The sequence below is a fragment of the Tursiops truncatus genome, chromosome 15 (genome assembly GCF_011762595.2).
Source record: "Tursiops truncatus isolate mTurTru1 chromosome 15, mTurTru1.mat.Y, whole genome shotgun sequence".
Taxonomy (NCBI): domain Eukaryota; kingdom Metazoa; phylum Chordata; class Mammalia; order Artiodactyla; family Delphinidae; genus Tursiops; species Tursiops truncatus.
In genome coordinates, this window is record NC_047048.1 from 46,718,616 (window position 1) to 46,736,540 (window position 17,925).

The 17,925-nt window shown below is 33.5% G+C and overlaps 1 protein-coding gene and 1 long non-coding RNA gene across 3 annotated transcripts in view; both read right to left on the reverse strand.

Moving 5' to 3' along the window:
- LOC117308147 (uncharacterized) overlaps nt 1–17,649 on the reverse strand; it is a 29,715-nt gene extending 12,066 nt beyond the window's left edge. The window contains exon 1 of the long non-coding RNA XR_004522098.2: nt 871–17,649. This is a non-coding gene — a long non-coding RNA (uncharacterized lncRNA). The remainder of the gene's footprint in view (nt 1–870) is intronic.
- MACROD2 (mono-ADP ribosylhydrolase 2) overlaps nt 1–17,925 on the reverse strand; it is a 2,000,643-nt gene that overhangs the window by 1,962,269 nt on the left and 20,449 nt on the right. The window lies entirely within an intron of this gene.

The window sequence follows — 17,925 nt, forward strand, 5'->3', positions numbered from 1 at the left end:
ATATGTATAGCTGATGCACTTTGTTATAAAGCAGAAACCTAACACACCATTGTAAAGCAATTATACTGCAATAAAGATGTTTAAAAAAAACAAAAAAATAAAAAGCACAACAGAATTATAAATTATCAAGAATACAAGTGAAGATACCATTTCTAAAACTTCAATAAGCAGATACCTAGAAAATCTCTGAAATTCCCTGACATACAGTTTGAAGAAAATAATCTTTTTGCAATATTTTTAAGCTGCACTGGAACTAGAGCTATCTTGGAAGCCATTCGCTGAGCTCCTGGCACCTGAGACTCTACCATTCTAGAGAAAAATCATGAATTTAAGACTTAAGGTTCTCCAGTTAATTAACTACTTAATTTAAGTGCATAGCAGTGTTAAACAGCTTCATGCCTAAGAAATAAATCAGTATCAAATGGTTAAATAACCAACTAACACAATCAAAGAAGAAATAATCAACAATTACAAACAAGCTTTTTAAACATATATTCAAAAAATTAAATTCAATACAGTTCACAGATCTAAACATTTTCCATTGGTTTTTAAAATTTGCGGCTAGTTAATCTATTATGTCAGCATGCTATGTACCTAAATGTTCTTGGTGAATCTTATTACCACAGAAGTGAGTCTGTGATTCAAGCACAACTTCCTTTATTGTGAAGATGACAGCAAACGTTGTGCAAGAGCAGAAAAAGAAAAGACAGAAAGATGCTGGTATTCTTTCCTAGTTCTTCTACCACTCTTACAAAAGACTACTCCCTCCCATCTCCCACCTCCCACTAACCACTCCTCACCCCTTTCAGGAAAAGAATTATTTTATCCAATAAAAACACAGCAACCAAGTAAAATATATCAGAAAAATACCTGCAAGACTTTTCTTCCCACAACTTGTCCCAGGCAAGGATCCTCAGGCACTCTCCCATGTGATCCTCCACTTCTTCAACCACTAGAGAAGCATCCTGAATGATGGCGGAGGCTCCAGAAGTTTATAGTAGATGTAGCATATTGAGATCAAGGATCATATCCATCTCCTCACAAAAAGGATGGGGCCTTTCAGGTGGTCCAGAACACCACTTCACACCTCTGTGATTACACTCATATGTTCTAATATTGACCAATTCCTACTCTCAACCCAAAAACTCCCAGCAGGATATACTCAAAATCTTGAATATAGAATTCTTATTTTTCCCTTTACTACTGATTATTTTAATTTATTTACATCCTGACTCATTCTACAGAAGATGTTGGATTGATACTACCCTTTATTAATAAAGCAATATCTAGAAGATATCCTTACTTTAAGGTATTCTCCACATACATATCCTCTCTCACAAAATCCACATGTAATGAAGGAATTAGCCACCTCAACCCCAATACTCTGGGTAAAGAAGGTTCAGAGAAGTGTGTGAAAATACCCTTCTGAGAGTCTATGAAGTGAGGGAAGGAGACGCTTGCTAAGAATTAACAGAAAAGTTGTATGTTACAGAGAAAATTATGGACTTGAGACTATGTGTAAATCAATGGCTTAGGAAACCGCTGCTAACCTCATGTTGCTCTCCTTTCCCCTCAACATAACTTTTAATGCTCTATTTTTTAAGTAAAAATATGCTCCTTATAAAACAGCGTTATGTTTTAAGAAAAATGGAAAGTATTCTCTCATCCCTCCATCCTTTTCTCAAAAGATCATTCACGTCCTTTCATCTTTCTTTTGCATATTTGAACATGCATATGATTTCTGATCACAAATATACTAAACATACTATTCTCACAACTTGCTTCTTCACTGTATGTATCTTGACCATCTTTTCACATCTGTATATATTGATCTAACTCACCTTTTGTAATATTCATATAACACTCCCTGGCATCCCTGGAACACATACCTGGTTCCATGCCCCATGTAACTTAAACATATGCTCATATTTCAATCTCCATCTTTTTAACTTTGGGTTCTAGGATGTTTCCTCAACCTTACTTCTAAATCATTAATTCAACTTTCAGCCCTTCCCTTGAATATTTTTTATTTTAGCAATTTTTTTGATTCTGAGAACTCTGCAGATCGCTTCTTTCAGAATAGCCTGATTTATTTTTTCAGCTGCTTTATCCCCTTAAATCTCTCTAAGGATACAAATTACATTTAAGTTCTACCTACTTCTTGTATCATTCTCATTTTCCAGGAGTCAATTTTTCTCTCAGTTCATTTTCTATTGATATTGTTGGTGTTCTGGTAATCATTGGTATTCCAAATTTGTGAATGGTGTTCCAGAGCTATCTAAATAACCTGGGTTTCTCATAGATCTGTAGGTCTGTCCCTCTCTGAAGGAATCTTCCCTGAATGAGAGAGCTGATTTCAGGATGAATGTGAGTGGGCAGAGCATATCAAGAGGTTTTAATTTAGAATGTGTTGTCATAAAGCAGGTTGTGGTCTGGAACCTCCAAGACAGCAAACAATAGGAAGACTTTACTTTCGGGGTGGAGTGTTTTATTGTATTTCATACATGTGGAACCATTTTCCCTTTCCTCCCCTTTGTGTTCTCAAACTCTGCTTTGCTACTCTCCAACCCCAGCACACACAACCAGAAGCCTTCTCCAGATTCATCATGTGCAGAACAGAAGCCATGACTCTATCCTAGAGACAAATATCCCTGGCTGACAGTCATTCTGTACAAATGAAGAAGAACAGAGTCCAGCTGGCACAGGCAGTTTTTAAATTAATTACTCTGATGATTACCCCACAGACCACTTCAATCCTTTGAAACTGTTAACAACACAAATGGAGTTTCTTGAGGCCCACCAAGGAAAAACTTCTCAATTTCAGTTGTGGTTTTTCTCTGCTCTTGTTTCTCTGCACCTCTCATTCCATCTACTTTCTATCTTCAGGGAATTCCCCAAAATCTGCTATATCAATGTAACCCTTTCTTGCTGCCCAATGCTGTTATAGGCTTAATTTTTTTTAAAAAAAGACATTTTTAGTCATTTCAAGCAAATATGGAAAAGGTTGGGAGAACTGATCATCTGCCATCTTCTAACAAAAGACTCCTCAAACTTTCAACATGTATTTCCATCTATATTTCTTCATAAGTAAAGTAAAAAGTATCCACTTCTGTAGTTCTATGAATAGAAATACTTTGCACAGCAAACTATGCATAGTATTCTTTTACTTTCCTCCCTCTACTCATAACCTGCTAGAGAACAGGTTTTATTATTATTAAATCATCTAAAATCTTATTTCCTAGTTGTCATTTTTTCATAGCTTCCATTTTATTAGGAATATTTTCTCTAGTTATATTATACCTCAAATGTACATCAAAGTATATTATTAACAATTTTTTAGACTTAACCATAAGTTTCATTGACTGTTTCGGTTTGTTGTTTGATTTTGTTCATCTATGCTTAATGTATACCTTTCTTTTTTCCATCCAGAATTCTCATGTGCAGAACAGAAGCCATTACTTATCATTTCATTTCATTTCATTTTGCTTAAGTACTTCCAAATAATATATTCATTTATCCATAAGTGCTGTAGTTCAGAATGCCTTGGAAAGAATATATATCTGTCTTCATACTTTAAAACACTTTTGCTGCATACAGAACCTTAGGGTCATAGTACTTATACCTTAGAATCCTACAGGAATTTCTCTACTGTTCCTTAGTATCCAGTGCTGCATAAGAAAAATCAGATGCCAATCTGATACTTCTTTTGCTTTAGGGTGAGCCTGTTTACTCTATCTGGAAACTTGATTTTCTTTTGATCCTTGGAATTCAAAGTTTGACCAATATTTGATTTTACCAGAAATTTGATTTCAGTATATCTTATTTGATTGCATTCTTCAGCTCAGGAAAATTTTACTCTACCATTTCATTGTCTACTGCTTTTGCAGTATGTATTTTTCACTTCTGGAATTCCTATTTCACAGATAGTGATCTCTTGGATCTATTTTATAGGTCTCAAACTTTTCTCCCATAACATTCAACTCTTTTTGCTCTATTCCCTGAGAGAAATCTCAATCTGTCAATATCATTACCTCTCTTTTTAAAAAATATATTGTGAAATATTTTAGACATACGAAGGAGTGTATGATATTATTTAATAAACAGCTGTGTATCCACCCCCCAGCTTAAGAAAAAAGTGCTATCTAGATAAGAGAAATACCTTTCTTTTCCTCCCAGAGATAACCTAAGTTTGGTGTTTATCATTACCATGGATTTCCTTATATATTTTATATATGTGTATATCCATAAAGCTATACATAGTATTGCTTTGCATTTTTAAGTTTCATATATCATACTTTATATATTCTTCTGCACCTTTACATGGATATACCACAGTTTATTTATACACTCTCCATTTATTAGGGCTTAAGATTGCTTCCAGTTTTTCACTTTTACAAACAATACTGTTATGAACATCCTTATTACACTTATGTGTGAGTTTCTTTAAGGGAGTGTTTTTCAAACTATAGCTTACAACCTACCAATATAATCATGTTAGTAGGTCAAGGTCACAGGAAGCTTTAAAAAAAGAGTGGTGAGGAGTAAAGGGAAAAGGGAAGAAAATGAACAAAGTAGTAAGGCACAGAGATAGATCAAAGTGTACTGTACACAGTAACAGTAAATTTTGTTTCCTGAAATTTTGATTTATGTCATGGTCAAAACAGATCAATAAACAATGCTAAGGTATATAAGGTATATTCATATATATATATATATGTAGAATTTCTGGGTCACTGGAGAAATGTGCATTCAAACTTACTAGACATTGCTAAATTACTATCGAAAAATAGTTTATACTTCTGCAAGCTAAGAGTTCTTGTTGCTACACAAGCTCACCAACACAATATAGTCAGAGTTTTAAATTTTTACCAATCTGATATCTGTCTGAAAATATATTTCAAAACACTTGTTTTTGAATGATTTTGCTAGTTACTTCCAGGATGGTATCTGTATTCTTTTAGTATTTGAAGGCTGAATTCTCGACTTACAGCATCTATTGTTGGAGTTTAGAAGTCTGCTACTGGTCTAATTTTATACCTTTGCAGATAATCTATTTCTGGTTACTTTTATTTTCTCTTTGTCCTTAACATTATCCAGTTATTTTTCTTCTTCTGGATTCACTGTGTTTTTTCAGCCTAATGATTCACATTTTTTAATTTTGGAAAATTCTCATTCCTTCTTTGGATATGGACTGTCAGTCTCCTCGTTCTCCTTTTCTGAACTCCGACTTCCCATATATTAGACATGTTTATTCTTCTGACTCTAAACACATCTTTCATGTTTCCATATCTGTTTTTCCAAATCTGTCTTCAAGTTCATTAATTCTCTCTTCAGCTGGGTTTAATCCATTTAAGCCGTTCAATGTTTTTCCATTTCAATTATTATATTTTTAATTTCTAAAAGTTCTCTTCTTTTTCAAATCTTCCTCGTACTTGACAGCATTTTGTCTCTTGCTCATGTTTTTTAATCCTCCATTTTATTTCTTTAAACATTTATATATATATTCCATACTCTTACCTAGTAATTTCAATATCACAGACGTCTAATTTTGCTGTTTTTCCTGCTTACTCTTGCTCATGATTGCTGATTTTCTCCAAAGCATTTCATTCATGCTTTACCAACAGTCATACTAAAAGGCTTATCTTGAAGGTGCATCCCCCTAAAGAGTATTAACTTTTGTTTCTATTAGATGCTTTGCAGCACTATCAACATTTGACTATTTTTAAATAATTTTCTCTGCCTGCAGTTTCCTGAACTAGACAGATAGTATATATTAGAATCTCAAACCCACATGAAGACAGGCTTACTTTTTAGTCTCACACCCAAATGCCATGAGAAGAAAATGTCTCTGATGTTCTCTGCTGGAAGTTAAATTTCATGTTCTGGACTCTCTTTCATTAAAGACTTATCTTGAAGAGCCTCGGCCTCATGCAGAGGCCTCAATTCCAACTTCCCATCTAGTGGATGCCCAAGATCTCTCTCCTCAAAAGCATGTGACCTTTAAATATAAGCATCTAGGTCAGCAAGTGTTCTGATTACAGCTTTGGAGTCAACTTAGCACTCTGGATTCTAGTACCCTCTATATTTTTTGGCCTCTAAGGGCCAAAATCAAATTTTTAATCGTTAACTGTTTTTCACTGTTCCTTTCTCTAGAAACTAAAAATTTTCAGTTTCTTTTTTTTTTTCACATTAACTGATTTCTGGGCTATTTGCTCTGCTTATTTTAGTATGAGTCCTCTGTTCAGCACTGCTAATTTTCCTCAAATATCCAGTATTTCATCATTGTCTTCATCTTTTTAAATAAAGATCTAGATTGTTCAGTATTGACGGCTGGTTCAGGTCACTGCTTTACCTTCAAGAGTCTCCCCCACTCCCATAATAAAAGGCTGTGGGACTTTGTGGGCAGGTTTTGCCTTTAGTGTGGTAAAGGGGAGAAACTAGCATGTTTTTCGTATAGATTCACTGATCCTAGAGTCTTCTAACTACCCTGATATTACCCGCAGGTAATTTTCCCTATGTTGAGTTACAAGCTGTTCAGTAGTAGTGGTTTCTAATCATCTAATCTTGTCAGTCTTATATCTTCCAGAAAGTCTCCAAATGTTCTGATCCACCGACTGCATCCTTTCCTGTTTTCCAGAGCTGCTACGGATTATTTTTTCTTATTTTTATTTTCTTTTGTCATTGCAATTTGGACTTGGCCTGCTATCATACACTTGCATTAATTTTTAGAAATTCCAGAAATCATCATATCACAGAAATTATATCCTCAAAAAAAAAGGGTTTCTCCCCCCAAAATAGCAAGAACAGAAAACTGAGGGGCACATCTTAGAGGAGCCTCAAATAATTACTATCATGTGTACACACGTCTTGGTTTACAGTTTCTTCCCCGACCCCCTCTATTTTAGTAGTACTGTTGTATCTTATCAACCAGCCAAAAAAAAAAAAATCACAAAAACAAACAAACAAAAACACCCTCTCCAATTCCTACTTCTGGTTCATCTTCTACTTAAAGTGTAAGTAAAGAAATTTGAAAGTAGAGATTAGGATTTTTTTTCTTTTATCATGAACAATTTACTCTAAGTTTTAAGTATATTCTTTATTATAAAAGTAATTAGCCAAGTTATAGAAAATTTTCAGTCTACAGAGTTTTACAGATGATATGAATTAAACATGCTTGAATGAACAAATATAGTGATAAATCAAGAAACTTAGACTCAGAACTATGCCAATTCTACCGACCACTATTTTTCTTCCTCAGTCAAGTCTAAATAGAAATAAAACAAAGTAAAAGTAAAAAGAACAAAATATATTTTTTCTGGTTAAATTTATTACGCAAAGAGAATGCTTTATACTTCTCTCTGCTGTTGGATGGCAAATTCCACATAGAAAATACACTCCAGGACAGCATGCCAACTCTTTAATTTGCTCTCCCCATAACTGCCCTACTAAAAGGTTCGCTACCACCCACCCCTCCCCTCCTTTCTTTCTGAAATCACTTAAGTAAAAAAGCTTTGTGCCACAATTATCATCTGGATACTTCAAGAATATATTCATGTCACTCTACAAGTCAAGTGATTACTGTTTTAATGGTCATACTTATTAATAAAATGTAAGTGGCAGCAACCTAAATGTCCATCAAAAGAGGAATGGATAAAGATGTGCTGTACCATAAATAGAGGAATGGATGAAAGAAGACATGCTGTACCATCAACAGAGGAATGGATAAAGAAGATGTGGTACATGTATACAATGGATTATTACTCAGCCAGAATGAAAAGAATAAAATAATGCCATTTGTAGCAACATGGATAGACCTAGAGATTATCATACTAAGTGAAGTAAGTCAGACAAAGACAAATATCACATAATATCACTCATATGTGGAATCTAATTTCTAAAAATGATACAAATGAACTTATTTACAAAACAGAAACAGACTTACAGATATCAAAAACAAACTTATGGTTACCAAAGGGGAAACATGGTGGGGAGGGATAAATCAAGAGCTTGGGATGAACACACACACACACTATTATATACAACAGATAACCAACAAAGACCTACTGCATAGCACAAGGATCTCTACTCAATATTCTGTGTTAACCTATATGAGAAAAGAATCTAAAAAAGAATAAATATATGTATATGTATAACTGAATCACTTTGCTGTACACCTAAAACTAACACAACATTGTAAATCAACTATACTCCAATATAATTAAAATTAAAAAATATAAAAGTAAGTGGCATATTCAAGCTCTAATCTCAGTATTTAGAATGAAATTGAAGGCAATTATCAATATTGCTTATACCCAAACCTATTAGGTATTTTAAAAAACAAAACACTGGCTATACAGGTTCTATACAGGTTTTCAAATTTATATCCTTTTAATCTTTCAACATGAGGTTTTACATTAAAAAAAATAACACCTATAAACTAGTGGTGTTCTTTGCTTCATTTATATGCAGGTCTGAACGTTGTGAATATAATGAACTGAAGAAGCTAAAGAAGCAAGTTATTTAAAGGAATACTATGTTCAATGCTTTTGTAAATTAAACGATAACCCCAAATTATCTTTTTTATAAATCCTAATTTTACTCAGTATTACTTAAAAGTAGGGTTTAATAAAAGCCAAGAAAACATTAAGATATTTCCAAGATTTAAAACAACATGTGCCTTTGATAATATTATTCTTTTCAGCAGCCCAACAAAGATTACTGATTAACACTTTGATATGCTGACACTACAGTAGCTGACTGACTTCTAAAATGAGGGCTCTTACTCAACTTTACTGATCAGCATTTTATGTTGCTTAGTTCACTAATTTCACAACTTTCCAAGACACCAACTGATTTCAAATATCATCAAGCACTCCTGAAATCTTTCCACAGAATGAACTGATACATACCTCAGGACCACTAGGGTAGAGACCATTAATGTGAAATTCTTTGCCTTTTACCTTGAGAATCATTTAGTTTCAATATAAAAAACTTTTTAAATGTCAAGCAATTAAATTACTTAATATTCCACCCCCACCAAGCTTTTAGTAGAAATGATACTCTAAAAGAGTAATACTTTTATTGTGTGCCTTCACAAACTCCCTGGTAAAAATCCATAGATACCTTAGCACTCCAGTCTGAGCAGCAAGTTCATAGACCACATTGCTAAAAGTTGCAAAATGTAGTTTATGTTCAGTATGTGGTCCACTGCACTAACTTGAAAAAAAATGGTGACTGGTAAAAAAATATCTTAAAAAGCAGATTTTTTTTTTAAAACTTTCAATAATTCGTTAAGCACAAATTTAGATCACAGGTTGAATTACAAAGAAATGTAAATAAATTTTTAAATGGTGTAAAGTTGTATTAATTACACATCTACTTGAGGGAACTAAGCCTTCTTCACAATGTTTGACAATTACTGACAATTTTATTATCCACAAGAACTTTATTTTTTCTACTATTTGCTTATGTTTTAAATTAAAAACTAACATCATGGTATTATGAATTGTAATCCATAAAAATTACACAATGTACAGCACAAAATACATCTTTCCAAACTTAAATATAATTAATAGTAAGCACATAACACATGAACACATAAGCAATGCTTTTAGAAAACAAAAGCATGCATTAACAGAGGGTAAGTGAAAAGGATGGAAAACCAGAAGGCCTCTGTTCCAAACCCAGATTCTGCCACTCAACAGCAGTGTGACCTTGGGCAAGCCAACAACTCAGTACCTCGGCTTCCTCATTTGTAAAGTGAGATAATAACTGTACTCCACGGAGCTGCTGTGATGTTTATGTAAGTTAACATTTGTAAGGAACTTAGAACTAGGTCTAGCACATATTAAGCACTTTATAGGTATCTTAAAAAACAAACAGAACCTTTTCTAATTCCAAGGGAATGTTTATTTCCCTTATCATTAACCTCTAATTATCCTTACTTCTATGGTCACTTTTACTCCTCATCTCCACACACAGATAAATACAGGTGGTTTACACAGATTAGCAACATCACTGATTTAAATTCAGAAATGAAATTCAGAAATTCCTTTGAGCTGGGTAAAGCTCAACCAAGCTATCAATCAAGAAACTATGTATCTCTTATTAAAATTATCAAATAAATTAAATATGTAAATGCCCAGCATGATGAAATGTGATATCGCTTATAGGACTCCATGAAAGGAATTTTTATTAATTACTGAATAGGACTTAGCAAAATGTTTTTGTAACTCTTACAACTCACTTTTTTAAACTTACATTTAAGAACAGAGATGCAACGGAAGAAAAAAGACAGAAACAAACAAAGCAACTGATCCTACTCACCAACTAAAATATTTACTGAAACAAAATTTTACTGTAGAATTTTTATAGAAACCTTATAATGGATTAAACTCCCATCATCACTTCTATTTTGGCCAAATTAGTGATCCCAAAATTAATACAGTCTACAAACTTGCAATCATGTTTCCATGGGTCATCATGATCTGTTCATATTTTGGAGTGTATTGAAATAACAATACAAAAAAGGCTCTTATTAAATTGCAAGGTACCTTAGAATATAACCAGCTACTCATGTGTAATACTCTTTAAAATGAAGATTAGACTTTAATCATTAAAAAATATATTTTAGGCCTCATGTGAAATGCTTAACTTTTTCAAGCTCTATGCACCTAAGCCATGACAAGGATCTCAAAAAAGAAAAAAGATCATTTCAGTTTTCAAAAGTTTTTTTTTTTAAATCATAAAGTTAACTTAAAATGAATCATTGGATTAGTAAATCAATAGCTAATTATTGCAAGTTATCAATGTTAAGTAACAAACATGTATTTAGTAATGGATACCCAAGAGCCCACCCACACTTGTGCTAAATGAACAGATTCCTCCTTAATGAAAAGCTGAAGCCTAAAGTGAAAGGCAAAGTTACATTACTAAGGCATTGAAGATGACAGTGAACCTCTTCCTCCAAAACTGATTTTCTGTGAGATACGACAGAAAATCTCTACTCAGGAAAAAAAATTTCTATACTTATGAGGAGCAACCACAGGAAAACACCCTGAGGTACTGGTAACAGGGTAGGTTCCTAGGCCCTAATCCATACTTATTGAATCAGAATCTGTATTCTGAACCTGAATCTGAAGCTGAGTCTGAATACATTTCATAAACATTAAATATGTTAAGCAAAATTTTACTGAGAACCCAACAGATTCCAGTCATTGTGCCAGGAACTGGAGACTATTAAAATATTAGTGTCAGTAAATCTCAGCTGAAAAGACAACACTATTAAATATTAAACACTATATAGAATTCAAAATGGCAGAAACCATGTCTTGTTCTTTATTGAATCCCTGTTGGCTGTCTAAATGATGCATTTCAAAAATGGGTTTCTGACTATCCATTTTTTGTTTATCTGCACTACTTTATCCTTCTATTTTCCTGAATAATGACTTTAAGAGATGATAGGAAAGAAATTGAAAGTCTAAATAAGCTTTCACTATATTATGCCCATGAAAATATACAAATTTCTTTTGAGATCAACGACAGAGTGACCAAAAATTCAGAGGAAAATAATTTCCATAACTCAGTAGTCATGCCCCAGTGTGAAATATCAATAAGTACTTGAAAACAATTCAATAAACAGCAATCTGTCATATAATGAAACTTTTATAGAGTAACTATAATATCATGTTTAGTAACTTCCTTATAAAAATTTTACATTACAGATTAATAATTATCCTCACTATATAAATGGAAGAGTGGAGAATAAAATGTTTGCACAAGTACATATACTAAAAGTTAGGTCTGTTAACCTTCAAGATATTCATGTACCAGGTAGACTACTTTCCTTCAAAATAAGTGCCCCTAAAAGATGAGATTACTATCTTATTAATTAAGACATAAATAAATCTCAATGAAGTCAAGAACAAGGCAAGAATGCCTGTTATGAACACTATTATTTAACATCGTACTAGCGACATTAGCCAAAGCAAAAGAAAAAAAATAATAAGAGGTACAAATATTAAGAAGCTATAAGATCATTTGCAGAAGGCTTTATTGTCTACCTAGAAAATCCAAGAGTATCTCTTAAAAGACTGTGACTAATAGCAAAACTCCAGATCAGTATTCAAAAATGAACTTTCCTATACCTCATGAATAACCAATTATAAAATTAAATGAGAATAAAGAGCCCATTCATAATTTTAAAATCTATTAAATAAATATCTACAATAAGCCTAGCCAAAGTTGATAAGACTGAGATAAAGAAAATTATGAAATATCAAATGACAAAGTAAAATTGTGTGTAAAATACATACATACACAATCATTAAAAATACGCAATAGATGAAACCAAAAAATCTGCAACACATATAACTAAACGTAATTTCCTTAATGTGCAATGAACTCTTAGGAGGTTACTTTTTAAAAACTTTTTATTAAATGAGCAAATGATGTGAGGAAATAATTCATTAAATGAGCATGCAATTCACTTAGTACGGTGCTTGTCCCACAGTAAGTGCTTAAACAGAAAAACAAATGGCTAACAAACACATTAAATTAGGTTCAACCTTATTCATGATTTTAAAAAAATAGCAAAGCAATCAGAGAGGCAAAAATAAAACACAGTTGATAAAATCCGGAGGTGGTGTTGGGAAATAATGTATTTGCATAAACTAAAACTGGGAATAAAATGATGGCTCAACATTTAAAAGTGGAAACTGAAACACTGTCAACTGAAAACTTTGAATCTTTTGACCTAGCAATTCCATGGCTAGAAATTATTCTTATGATATAAACATATACAAGAATACAAAGATAAATATACAAGGACATTCTATAAAATATTAGCTATACTAGCAAAAAAGAAATTGATAGAATCAAAATGCCCATCAATAAGAGAGTGATTAAATAAAATCACAATACGTCCACACAAGGACAGACTACAAAGACTTTAAAAATAAATGAAATAAAACATTAGAATTTCTTATGGAAGAATTTCCACAATAAATTATGAGGTGGAAAAAAGATACAGAAAAATAAACAGTATTAGAACATGATCCTATGTGTATTAAAAAAAAAAGAATAAGGGAGTTCTAAATACACATTTATATAAATACAAAAATTTTCTACACCATACATGAACTATTAATGGTGGTAACAGATTTTGGAAGTAAGCTAGAGATAAAGGCTTATTTTTCATTTTATGCTCTTCTGTACTGTTTGACTCTCCATGTTCATGTATCATGTTTATTAATTTTTTGGAAAGCTATATTCTTGGATAAGAACATTCAATACTGTAAAGATATCAACCTTTTCGAAACATAGGAATTTTTTAAATAAAATTTGAATAGAACTCTGACTATTCTATAAATAGAACAAAATCTAAAATCAGTTTGAAAGAATACATCAAAATAACCATGAAAATTTTGAAAAAGGATGAGAGTAGCTTTTTTCACAAACAAAATATATAAATAAACTATAGTAATTATAAGAGTGTAATACTGACATAAGAATTGGCAAACAGATCACAATGAAATAGAATAAAGAGTCCAGAAACAGATTCGTGCATACATGGAAATTTTAGTGTATGATTAAGAAAACATCAATGGGCATAACTAGATATCCACTGGGAAAAAAAAAACTCTAAGTCCACCTCCTACCACACAAAAGAAATTCCACTCAGATAACAAACGTAAAGTAAAATTAAGCCAACTTTTTGAAGAGACTTAAAAAATCTTTACTTTTATAGATATTAGAATGAACAGTGTTAACTTAATAAAACCTCAAATGCAAGAGACATTAAATAGAACACTAACCAATGTGACCAAAAATTTTTAATTTTGCTAAAAACAAGATAGCATAAGTGACAATAGCAATAATTATAATAAAAGCTAAGCACTTCAAGATCACTTACTAAGGATTAGGTACTATTCTATGCTGTTTATAAATCACTAATTTTTTTAATCCTCACAATAATTTCTTGAGGTATACCATCACAAACCTTATTTTACCAATGCAGAAACTGAAGTACAGAGATTAAGCAACCTTCCCCAAGAAATGGCAGGGCCAGTATTCAGCCTGGCTGTCTGGTTCAAGTCTGTATTCTTAACTACCATACTCTTCAACAATAGGCTTTTAGGGCTTCCCTGGTGGCGCAGTGGTTGAGAGTCCGCCTGGCGATGCAGGGGACACGGGTTCGTGCCCGGGTCTGGGAAGATCCCACATGCCACGGAGTGGCTGGGCCCGTGAGCCATGGCCGCTGAGCCTGCGCGTCCAGAGCCTGTGCTCCACAACGGGAGAGGCCACAACAGTGAGAGGCCCACATACCGCAAAAAAAAATAAAAAATAAATAATAAATAAAAATAAAAAATACTGCAACATTTACAAAGTTAAAACACAAAAACAGGCAATCCAACAGAAAAGTGTGAAAAAGTTATAAACAGATGACTCACAAAAAAAATCCAAATAGCTAACAGCAACAGCAACAAGTTAGTAGTTTCTATCCTTTCCACTGGCAAACATTTCAGGGATTAATGGCACTTTCTGTTGACAGAATTATGAGAAAACAGGTATTCATACAATGTTGATGTGTGTATAAACTATTTCAGCCATTTTGAAGGATGATGTAACAATATTACCAAAATTTCAAATCTGCACTGTCTGTGACCCAGCAGTTCCACTTTTAGGAATCTATCTCACATAAAGCCTCAGACATATATACAAGGGTCATAAACATATTCATCATATCCTTATTAGCAATTGGGGAAAATACCTAGTGTCCATCAAGGATAAAATAATTTATGGTAAATAAATTTAAATGATATATGATAAAACATACAGTTTAAAAAAAACAAGGAAATGTCAAAATACAGTTTTAAGTGGAAAAAGCAAGCTCCAAAATGCCATGTATATATAATGTTAGTTTTTACTATATAAACTAACAAAATACTATATAAGAGTACACATACAGTAGAGTATTTGTAAAAGCATAAGAGGCAGAAAGATTAAGAGCACAGACTTTGCCAGAAATATTACCAGAGAAATCTAGAGCGGTCTCTCTCACAAAGAGGGAGATACGTTAAATATTTAGAATACCACCACAAATCTATTCAGAAAAAAGACATGTTTTCATTATGATGAAAAACATATATTTACTCAATAAAGCATTCCATGAACATAGTTCAACAGTCTTTAAAATCCCAGGTTTGAGCTACTGGCAAGTTATGAATGGTCAAAACTAAAGTGGGAATGTTATTATTCACTATCATTATTTTCAATAAAAGTAAATCTCAGATAACTTGACATCTAGATTTGGGTATGAGGAAGAAAATAAGAAAAAGATGTATCTCTGGCTCTCTCTTTCTAAAACTTGGCTGTCCTTCACCTATTTAATTTGTTCCGCAAAAGTGCATGAACAATCCTTGTAATGACTATTTGAGCCACTAACAGGAAAGGTCAGAAGATTCCTTATTTAGTTGTTTAAGTACTGATAATTCCAAAGAGTCTGGCCACAAGTACTGTGTTACAACAAAAAGAAAGAGAGGAAAGAGGGTCATTTCCATAAGCCTTTTTTTAATTAAAAATAAAATTGACAGTGGCCCCTTTCACAAACTAAACCCTGAAAGAACCAACAAATTAGAATTTTCCTGTGCCCCCAGGAAAATGAGGTAACAATATTTTGCAGTGAAATCCACAAAGGAAAAAGTACTATTCCTTGAATACACACTCCCTCTGTGCCAATCAGTGTTCCAAAGAATGCCTTGGCTTAGTATGTTTAATCACTTAATTAGAAACAGAACAGTAATCTGCATTTAGTTGTCTGTCTTACATTAAGGAAAAAAAAAAAAAATCACTGGTATTGCAACCCCCGACAGAAAGCACTGATAAATTATACCGTCAAGGATCAGAAAAGGGAAGACCACTTAAACAAAATTAAATTATTTTAGAATAAGAATCTCAACAGTCAGAAAGACACATTAGACAACATCTTCTTCAATTACTGCCCAGTGAAGGAAGGGCTTTCACTGTCTGTCTGATTTTCATCCAGAACTTTTCTGAATAATTCCAATGACAGAAAATGCACTGTGTCAGAGTCCATTCCATTCAGAAGCAACTAGCAGTGTTTAAGTGTTTTCCTGTATTGTTCTAAAATCAGACTCTCATAACTTTAAGCCAATGCTCCAAAGAGCTGATCCATCCTACCCTTCACTTCACCTAATTCTCCAAACTAAAGAACTTGAAAAACTAAAAAATAATTTTTATAAATTCAAATAACCAGTGTTTTCAATAGGTTAGACATCATTAGGAGTAAAAAGTCCTAAATATTAAAAAACACAAAAACTTAAATATCAAAACAAATTCAACATACTATACATCTTCAATTCGAAGATGCCTTTTTTTTTTTTTTAACATCTTAACGTCTCTGAAATTGGCAGGTGCCTTACAATTAAAGGTATTTACAGTTGCTGCTGTGGAGGTGGTGTTCATGACAGTCTTCACTGCCTGTGTATATAAGAATTTATTTATCATTTCTGGTGATACAATTAGACAACTGCAACCTCTCAATATTTCAGGCAACAATCCAAATGACCATTTGAGGAAAGAACATGAGTCCAAGTACTGGTTGAAAACCTTTCATTAACACCACCTGGTAAGATCAAGAATATGCCAGCATTAGGGCTTCCCTGGTGGCGCAGTGGTTGAGAGTCCACCTGCCGATGCAGGGGACACGGGTTCGTGCCCCGGTCCGGGAAGATCCCACATGCCACAGAGCAGCTGGGCCCGTGAGCCATGGCTGCTGAGCCTGTGTGTCTGGAGCCTGTGCTCCGCAACGGGAGAGGCCACAACAGTGATAGGTCCGCGTACGGCAAAAAAAAAAAAAAAAAAAAGAATATGCCAGCATTAAAACTTACAGACTAGGTATCAGTGGTTTAGAAGGAAATCTCAGACAAAAGCAGAGTACATTTTTAGGTAGCACTGTATCACCAACTCTCCTAACTGCACATAAAATAATTCTGTGGAAAAACACATTGACAACTCTGATTGGGAAAAAATGATTCAGAAGAATGGATTCTGAGTGCAAAGATGTTTTAGGAAGACCTAAACTTACTTCACTTATAGTTTCCTTCTAAGGTATGTTCAAGTATGATATATCATAAAAGTATATAATGGAGGAAATCTAAAATAATTTTTAAATTTATTGACAGAGATCAGAGTGATTAGGGAGCACTGTATAATAATTCAATTGACAGCGCTTTTTTTCCTCTTCCTTCTTAATGGAATATAAAATAATGGTGTATCTTACAGCTCATTCAATAGAAAAATGGTAGTTCAAGGAAGCTCTGTGCATGGCTGGTATGGCAGATATTACTAGCTATTCACCAAAATAACTAGTTTCATCCTCTTCCTGAGTATATAGTTAATTACATTTCTCAGCCTCTCTTACAATTAAATATGGCCATGTACCTGAGATCTAGCCCAAGATATGTGAGTGAAAATCAAGTGCACCATCTCCGGGGGCTAGCTCATAAAACCCTCTGATACACCCCTCTCTTTTCCCCTTTCCCCTAAGGTTCTCCAGGGCACCCTCAGAAGCAACGTGTTAAAGAAGGCATAGGCTTGATCAGCTCTGTCGCTGAAGGACTACGTGAAACAGAGTGCCCCCTCAAACACACATACTCACATTCCCCAATCCAAACACCACCACCACCACCACCACCACCACTCCTCTGCTGATACCAATTACAAACACCCACAAATGGACTGGTAAGTAAACTGAAATAAACTTTTATCAGGTTAAGCCATTGAACTTGAGGGTTACTTTGTTAAAGCAGCTAGTGGTAGCCAAACAGTTGGTTTTCACATTTGAAATTATAAAGTTCAAGCAGAATGGTGAACCAGATAGCTCCAAGCTCTCATCTGCCCACA